At 47.9% G+C, this 9,292-nt stretch overlaps 1 pseudogene; it reads left to right on the forward strand.

The window, feature by feature from the left end:
• Positions 1–5,263, forward strand: part of LOC103625106 — a 13,191-nt pseudogene extending 7,928 nt beyond the window's left edge.
• Positions 5,264–9,292: the final 4,029 nt, after the last annotated feature.

Genomic DNA, 9,292 nt, shown 5'->3' on the forward strand with positions numbered 1-9,292 from the left:
GAAGACCCTTTGCTCCCAGGGAAGGAGGAGGGCCTCTGTTCTTAGAGATAAAATGCTCCCAGAGATGGGTGAAGAGAACTTTTGTTTCTGAACAGCTCAACCTTAAAATTGTACCCCATTAGCTCAAGATTGGACCCTCGAAAGCAGTTGTGGGAAAAGCTGCAAGTCGTGGGAGGGGACTCTCACATGGTGCGAGTGGAGAACCAGCCCAGGCGGCTGTCTCGTGATACTGAAGCGAGCAGAGAACCAACCCGGGCGGCTATCTCATTGTGATAATGTCTCCATAGCATGAGCAAATGAGCAGTTCCTAAATGAACTGAACAAGGTTATTATGGAAGTGGTAAACAGACTGAACATCTCAAGGGTTGTCTTTTTACATTGTCAGTGGGAGAAGGGAGAAAGGTGGGGGGAGGAGAAGTGTTCTGAAGGTGTGGTATGATTTTATTTTTTTTCCCTTCTTTTAGGTGTATTCATAAACTTCTTTACATTCTTTCATGTTTTGTGCCTGCCTTGCTTTTCTCCTAATTCTTATCTCACAGAAGGTAAACAGTAGTGAGTATTTTGGACCAAACCACTACCCATGCTTTGCTACTTTGGGCCTCCCAGACACTATAAAGACTGACAATGGCCCTGCTTATGCTTCTGAGCAGACTCACCAGTTCTTACAGCAATGGGATATCTCCCACAGCACAGGTATCCCTCACTCTCCCACTGGCCAGGCAATTGTTGAACGTGCCCACAGAACACTGAAAACTATGCTTCAGAAACAAAAGAAGGGGGAGTTGGAGTGCCCACGATAGGTTAGCAAAAACCCTGTATGTTCTCAATTTCCTGAATCGAGATGAAGCTGGCCAAACAACATGCGAAAGGCAATATTCTTTTGATACAAAGGCTCACCCAGGCCTCAGGTGATGGTAAAGGACTCAGTAACAGGGCAGTGGGCAGGACCTTTAGACTTGTTAACATGGGGAAGGGGTTATGCTTGTGTCTCCACAGGTCACCACGTGAAATAGGTTCCTACATGGTGTGTGCAACCCTTTGTTGCATCATTCTGATCAGTGAAGGCACTGCAAGTGTCTCACTCCCTACACTGGACAGCGCAAATGTATGTATCACCCTTGCAAATTCTATGCACACTGATACTATGTGCACCTCTATGACAACTGCTAGTGATCCTTTTCGCACGTGCTTGGTAGGGGTACCCATTGACAAGAAATGCTTTGGTAAGCTGTACAATGAAAGCATGCAGCAAAACTGCACGGCCCCAGGTATATTGCAGCCTCTGTGGTGGTGCCAGGACCCCCTGGTGGAAGACCGCAGGACAGGATGAGACATGGTATAAAGATCTGAGAAGGATGCATGACTTTCCAGCTTTGCCCTCACAGCCACAAGAACTAGACATGCTAGGGACTTTGCGTGCTTTGCTGTGCTTTTACACTGATGGTACGTTCGGTGTTTATATGAACAGTGTTAACTTTGATGTCTCTCCTAGAGGTATTTTCAGCAATGCTTCCTTGTGGTGTAATCGGACCGTGGAAAGTCAACTGACATCCAGCATCAGTGCTGTTGCTGTCCCCCCGGACTTGTTCTTAATATGTGGGGAGAGCATCTGAAAAGGTATATCAGGCAAAGCTGTTGGTGAACCTTGCACCATTGGCCAACTAACCTTGTTTCATCCAAATCAGACTGCTCTAATTGCAGCAGCACAGCATCACGTTAGGCGCAGCACGCAGGTTCTTAACGAGAAGTGCGATCTGATGGTAACTCTCTGGAACACGGCAGAGCGCATCTCTGCCAGTTTAGTACCAGCAATTGGTACTGCTCACGCTTTGGCTTCTTTAAGCAAGCTTGGCTGCTGGCTCGCAAAGGAAGCTAACGCCACTAGTGCCACTCTTTCAGCTATGCTAATGGACATTAAATCGGTGTGACATGCAACACTGCAAAACAGGGCGGTCATTGACTTCTTGCTGTTAGTTCAAGGCCATGGATCCGAAGGTTTTGAGCATGTGCTGCATGAACTTAAGTGATCATTCAGAGTCTATCCATAACAGTATCAGTAATCTGAAGCAGCTCATTAAACAGTTACAGCAACATAATGAGGGTGATTGGTGGGGGGTGTCTTCATGGCTCGACTACCTTGACTTTGGCTTTGGGGCATGGTTAAAACGCTTAGCAATGTATGGCATAGTTATCCTTGGTGTGTTCTTAATGATTATGGTATGTATCCCATGTATTTTATCTTGTGTGCAACAAATAATCAATAACAGTCTTAATAAGATAATGGCCATACTGTCACAGACAGTTTTAGCTGTGCAACACTTAAAAAACAAAGAAGGGGGAAGTGTCACCGATAGGTAAAGTTTTGTAAAGGGAAGGCCTGGTAAAATCATGGCTCTGGCCTGTTACTTAGTGTAAGTAGAAGAGGACTGTGGGAGAATGACTCAGCTAGAATAGAGGTAGTGAGGCATGCTGCATGAATGTCTTGTGCCCGCACCATGGTGTATGGTGGTTGGTTAAATTTGGTTTGCTGTGCCTTAAAACTGTGTAAACTAACAACCAACTAACAGCATAAAAAGGCCAGGTTTTTGTAAATAAAGTTCCTCTTTTGCACCTGCCTGGGGACTCCTCGCTGCTCCCTAGTGTTACACTTCCTGACCCTGAACTGTTCCCTTCCAGACAGGTACACACCTGTCCGGAAGGTTTTCAGTGGCCTCTTGCGGGTTCTGAACTGGGAATTCCTGGATGCCTATGAGAACTCCAGCTCTCCAGAGTTCAGTGTGCTGGCCAAGAAGGTGAAGAGCATGGTAAGAGGTTTCTTGCCTACCTCCTTCTGCAAGCAAGGAATTTTTCTCTTGTTCCATGGCCATGAGGATATGTCATGTAAGATTCCTTGGAGCTTTCCCTGCTCACTGTGACACACTGGCTGGGAGCAGGGACCTTCCTTGGAGCTGGATCTTGACATCCCAGCTCCAGCCCAGTGCCACAGCATCTCCCTGTGCCATAGGAGCTGCCAGGGCATGTCCCAGGATCGTTGGATGAGTCAGGGCCGGGAACTGAGGCAGAAGGGTGTCTGAAGGAGGCTGAAGCTGTGGCTGGTCTTGCCTCTTCCCTCAGACTTGGGGATTCACTTCTCCCAGGGAAGCTGAGTCAGAGCAGGCTGTGATGGGCAGCCCTGGGCTGTGCTGGGGCTCTCAACTCTCCTTCTTCCTTTCTTTGGCTCTGCAGATTCCAGCACCCAGGGATGCCAGGTATGTGCCCTGGTTTTCCTTAAAAGGCCTCTGTCTTTAGCCTTTCCCTTTTCCTCACTTCTGGACATGATGAACACCCCTTTTTAACCCTTTCAGGTGGAGGAGACCTACAGGAATCACACTGATATTGGTCCTTACCACAAAGAGACAATGATCACTGCCTTCAGGTGAGTGTTAGGCACTGCCTGAGCCCCATCTTGGGTGCCAGGATATCACACAGCCATTTATTCTCATTCCCAAGATGCTGGGATGGAAGAACCCCTGTAGTCACCCTAAATGACACAGGAAAGGGTGAGCAGTAAAAAGTGGCCTGAAAATACATTTTGTTTTCTATCAGATGTCTTCAGAAAATCAATGTGTGGTGTAGTGAACTGCAGTGTTTGGTAACTGGCAGCATTGAGAGGGACTCCTGGGGCTGGCAGGGGCCTTTGCTGGGCACTGTTTGCTTAACTTGTCACTGAAACTCTCCCTTCCCTGTGGCTAGGCTCCAAAAATAGCTCATCAAGTACTCTGGCACCATCTTCTAGTGGTACTTGAATCCTCCCATGTTTGTCCTTGCCCTCACGCCACAATTGCCCTTCCCACAGTGAAGGCAGTGTCAGTGACTACCACTGGTCAGAATTCCTTGCGCCCAAGTACCAGGAGGAGAGCCTGGACAGGGCAATGGCTGACAAGCAGAGCCTGGTGCAGAGGTGGAACCCCTGCCTGAGAAACCCCATGCTGAAGGTGGAGTCAGTCATCGCTATCCATGAGTATTGGCTCTGTTGTCCCTGGGCCTCTGTGTGGGACTGGGTGGGATATTTCTCTGGAGGGAGAAGATGCTGGTAGCAGCCCTCTCTTGGGAAAGCCAGCCCTGAGGGTGGTGGTAAGGATGTCACAGCACAGCTTAATGGGATGTACAGCCTGAAGGAGGCTGCACGGACCTGCTCCCCTCTGCTGGAATGCTCTTTGTTCTCCTCTGAGCCCAGGGAAGAGGGACAGGGATGAGTTCTCCCTCTTCAGAGAAGAGTTTTGTTACAGTGTGGATACACTGCAACATGCGTATCAAACAACGAGGCCCATGGAAAAGAAATATATATGGACAGATTCTTGACAGATGTTTCAGAGAGATGTTTATTTCTCCATGGCTGAGGATCTGCCGAGGAACTGAGGCAATCACGGGACCCGAGGGTCCTTGCCCGTGCAGGGGAACACAAAACAACCAATGGGGAACAAGGCTGACCAGGGGCGGGGAAACCCCGTGCCTCCCCCCAGGGCCCCTCTCCCAGGACCCCACGGCAGGGGGGAGGGCCCCAACAGAGTTTGATCCCTCAGTTTCCAGAGGCCAGGCAGAAGCAGCGTCCCCTGTCAATTTTCAAGGAGAGACTCCTCAAGCAAGGCCCGATCAATGAGGGTCCAAGAAACAACCTCGGCTTTGTGCCCAGGGATTTTGCATAGCCCAAAGGGTGATGCCAGCTCTTTTTTCTCCTGCAGCTGTGAACCCCAGCATAGCTCACTCTGCCTGGGACCGTAAGTGCAGTTCTTCTTCCATTTCAGTGGCCTCTTTAGGGTGGTGTTTCTCTTGCAGGATGGGGAAGGATCTGGAGAGAGGTGCTCTGTGTGCAAGGAAGACCCCAGTGTGCTCCTTGGAGCTGTTTTGTGGTTGGACAGACTGTGGCACTTGCTGTTATCCAGGAAGAGCCATCTGCCCTGGGATAGCCTGCAGGATTTATTCTCTGCATCCCAGGGAAAGGCAGGGCAAGCCTTGTTTGCCTTGTTAACTGTTCCCTACTCTCCAGGCAGACAGCTGCATGTTCTCCCTCCACACCAAGGAAGAGGAGGTCACCAGTTTCACCATGCTGGGCTTCCCCAACAGCCCATACCCCAACAATGCCCTCTGCAACTGGGCATTGAGGGAAAATGCCAGCTCCAGCATCAGCCTCACCTTCAAGACCCTGGAGCTGGAGCCATGCAGAGATGACAGTGACTACATCAAGGTGTACAACTCTCAGCCCAGATCCCCACACCTTGGTTAGGTGGGTGTTCCTGTACAACACTGAGTCCAGGGTGATCCTGAGATGTCCTGCTCCTGTCCCTGCTCAGAGCTGAGCTGTGCAGCAGTGCCTCATGGATTCTGTCCCTTGCTTCCTAGGCTTTGTGGGAATTATGGCCCATCTTAGAACCTGACCTTCCTGTCCTCCCAGAATGTCATGCTAGTCATCTTGACTACCAACAAGGAGGGGTGATTCCCTGGCATTAAGGCTGAGTTCTTCCAGCTCTCAAAGACAAAAGGTGAGGTGAGGCGTTGGCCTGTTTCCCCCCCTCTCCCTGCCATGGGCAGCTGTCTCAGTTTGAAAGACAGGTGTCTGCCAAGGAAGGCAGGAGCCTCCCTTGGAATGGAAAATATGACACCCTTCCCTCTGAATTATTACAACGTGAAAATTTAGGAGCTTTCAGGTGAAGATATGGGAAAAGGAATAACAGTTCTTTACCAGTATGTGTATGTATAACAAGGCAAGCAAACAACAACAATGGCAACAACAACAAACAAAAAAACAGAAAACCCAATAGTCTCTTCCCTGCTCTTTAAGCACTTTCCCCTTCGGTGCAGTTACGCTCACAGCCGGCAGGGGCACAGTTGGCTCTTGATGGGCAGAGTGGGTGCGATGATTCCCCCGCAGCTGCAGGGGGCGCTGTGGTGTGAGCTGAGAGTCGGAGCGGGGCCTGGAAGGGCAGGGCAGCCTCGCCCAGGGTAGCAAGCAAGAGGTGGCAGAAACTCTGCAGCTGGGGCAGGAGCCCGGGGGTGCCCCAGCAGGCGGGGGTGCATGGCTACAGTGTAGCAAAAATGCCAGCGAAGTGGGAGAGAAACAGCAGGGCTGAGCAGTGGCAGCCAGACCCCTGCACAGGGCAGGGAGAGGCTCCCTTGGAGGGGGAAGGGACTCGGGGATCCCAGGGTTTCTCACCTGAGGCACCCTAGCAGTGCCCACCCACACTGCTGCAGTAATTCAATAATGGCATTCAGTTCTTGTTGCATTTGTTTCATATGCAGTCCTTTTATGAGAATACAATTTATGTATTGTAAAATCTGTACCTCAGCAGGTGCAGTATGTGCAGTTGTGTCGAAGTGTGGTATATTGCTTGGTGACAAAAGGTCTGCGTTTTTATCCTTGAGGCAGACATGTGAAGGTGTATTGGTTTCCTCCCCAGGTAAATGCAAACTGATCTTGAGCAGCAATGGGGAATAGGAATCGTGAAAAACGCATTAGCTACACCAGTCACCATATATTATGCTCCTGGATGTGCCTAAATTTGGTGTACCAGTGTAGTGACCTCGGGTGCAGCAGCTCTTATGGGGGGTGTTTTCTTGTTCAATGCTCTAGAGTCCACAGTCTTTTGCCAGTTATCATTTGACTTTTTTACAGGCCAGAAAGGACTATTAAAAGGAGAGTGTGTACAATGAACAACTCCTGCCTGTAGTAAATCATTGATGGTTGCTTTGATTTCTGCATCTTCTCCTGGGATCTTATATTGCTTGATCCTTATAATTTCTGTAGCTACTGGAATGTCTGTTTCATGTTGTGTAAGTCTCCCAGTGATGCCTCTGGCATGTAGCCACCACATAGTAGCAAAAGCCCAACATGTACCATTAATTTCTAATGTGGCACCCCATAACACATCCATGCCTAGGATATATTCACCGATTGAAGTAATCATAACAGAATAGGTATGAGGGTCCCAGTCCCCAATTTGTAATTTTAATTTGGTCATTTTTCTCACTACAGGTTGGTCACCTAACCCCCACATGTGAGCAGTCGTCCCCCATATCTTGTCTGGGTTACCATGTATGATAGTGACCTCTGCCCCTGTATCCACAAGTGCACGGACTCCCTGTTTGTTTACATTTGACCACCAAATGATATATCTGGTAAAGGGACAGGGGTCTCATCGCAACACACTGCAGTCCAATACAGGGGCTTGGTCTATTCCCTATTCAGTTGTTATTTGTCCTTCTGCTGCAGCTACAGCTTCTTTAGCGTCTTCCCACGGATAAAAGAGTGTAGACAGAGTAAGCGCTGGGACTTTTGGTGTTCCCAACCCTGGGTATTCCACCTTCTGCACACTCCTACTCTGGGATTCCTTTATCACGTGGTGCAAGTTTTGTATAGGTAGTCTCTCTATTTCCTTCTTATCTACCCCTCTGTTAAGGAGTAAATGGAATAATTGGGTCTGTTCACTTGGCTCCCCTTTGCCACTTTCAGTTCTCCTCTAAGCCTGGACCGAATCCTCTGAGTTTAGTTCTGGTAACTCACTTAATTGATTTAATTTTTCAATAACTTGTTCAATTGGGTTCCCTTGTTCAGCTAGGAGTACAGGTATAAGATAGGCTTTCCACCCTTTTGGGCATCCCTCTAGGAGAGTGTTCTGCATTCCAGGAGTTAGAGGCTGAGCCATATAAAGCTCAGGAGACCCCATCATGATGTTTACTTTCATGTCTTCTGCTTTGAGCAGATTGCATGCTTGTCTTAAAGTTGTCCATTCTTTGGCCATGACCAGCCAAGCAGCATCATTGGTATACTGATCTGAAAATTTTTCTTCAACAACTCTAACCAGAGTGACACTGTTGTCCTCAATATGGCGTAATGCAGATTGCACGTATTTGTCAGAGGTAAGTCCCATGAACTTTTTAGCATTTCTACTATTTAGTAACACGGTATCACTTCCTTCTTCTACAAGACATACCAGCCAGTTTTTGGGATTTTCCCATGGCCTCTGTTTATATTTTTCCAGTAAATTTTCAACTTTTTTAGAGCTATAATTAGTAAGTTCATCTGTTTGAACAGTCTGTTTATTTTTTCCAGTTACTAGGTTTTTTTAAACACAGGAGCAGCATGAACACCTTTCTTTTTTGCGTCAGACTTTTCCTCAGCAGAGGAATCAAAATTCCAAATATTTCCATCCCAGGTTTCCGGATCCTGGGTTTGCAATGATTGCATGGACTTGTGGGCCAGCTGCCTTTCTATCTTTCTTTTTCCTCATTTCTTAGTAACCCAAACCGCAAACAGTTCTGCTAAAACTGCACATTTTTTCCTCAATCGTTTACCCTGCTCAACAGCAGTTACAAACACTTGCCTTCATAAGATCATATCTGCTCTAAGCTGCTCTGCATCCTTGGCCTGTTCAATTAACTGTTGCTCTAGTTCTTTATTTTTTTTCATTGCAACTTTGTATGCAAATAACAGGCAACCTGTCATTTGGCTAGCAGGAATCAGTTGCTCTTTAAACCATGTCCAAGAAGTTTGCACAAACTCTCCCCAGTATTTTAACACCTCCAAGGGGTTCTTAGCCTCCCATGGTCCGATATTTGTACAAGTTCTGTCATAATGTATTCCACGGCTCCTGGGTCTACCCAGGTCACTCCAGTGAGGGAGCCACGGCCTGAGGCTTATTTTTCTGAAACATTATTATCACTGCACTCGCACAAGATCGTGATAATGACAACAAAAATAGTAAGGACAATAACTCTGTTCTATTGGTATTGTCTGGCTTCACCACAAACACAGAGGACTAAGGGATTTTTTAACTCAACTTTTAAAGTATTTCAGTTATGTCTACAAAGTCTACACTGAGCCACAACAACTGTATGACGCCAATTACACCTCAGACACAGATAAACACTACTAAGTTCTCACATGACTGGGTACCTGGACTAAATCTTGACTTCCCATATACCACACACACACATAGTACAGCGTCTCTCAGTGCAGTGACGTGCTTCACTCTCCTGGCGCAGCCCCACGCTTCGCTGACTACGCTCTACACACAGAGAACAGTGGTATGCTCAGTCCCCTGGTGCAACCACACAACCCACTGACCACAGAACAGCCTCTCCTGGTTCAGCTATGCGCTTCACTGACCAGGCTCTCTCACATAAACTAAACAGCATTGCAATTTTTAGCAGCCACACAAAAACACCATCGTTTGGTGCAGCTACACATCTTACTGCCCAAGCCCTGTTTTTTACGCACAAACAGCATCTTTTGGAGAAGCTGCTCTCCCAGTCCCCT

Source organism: Corvus brachyrhynchos, unplaced genomic scaffold (genome assembly GCF_000691975.1).
Source record: "Corvus brachyrhynchos isolate BGI_N302 unplaced genomic scaffold, ASM69197v1 scaffold450, whole genome shotgun sequence".
Taxonomy (NCBI): Eukaryota; Metazoa; Chordata; class Aves; order Passeriformes; family Corvidae; genus Corvus; species Corvus brachyrhynchos.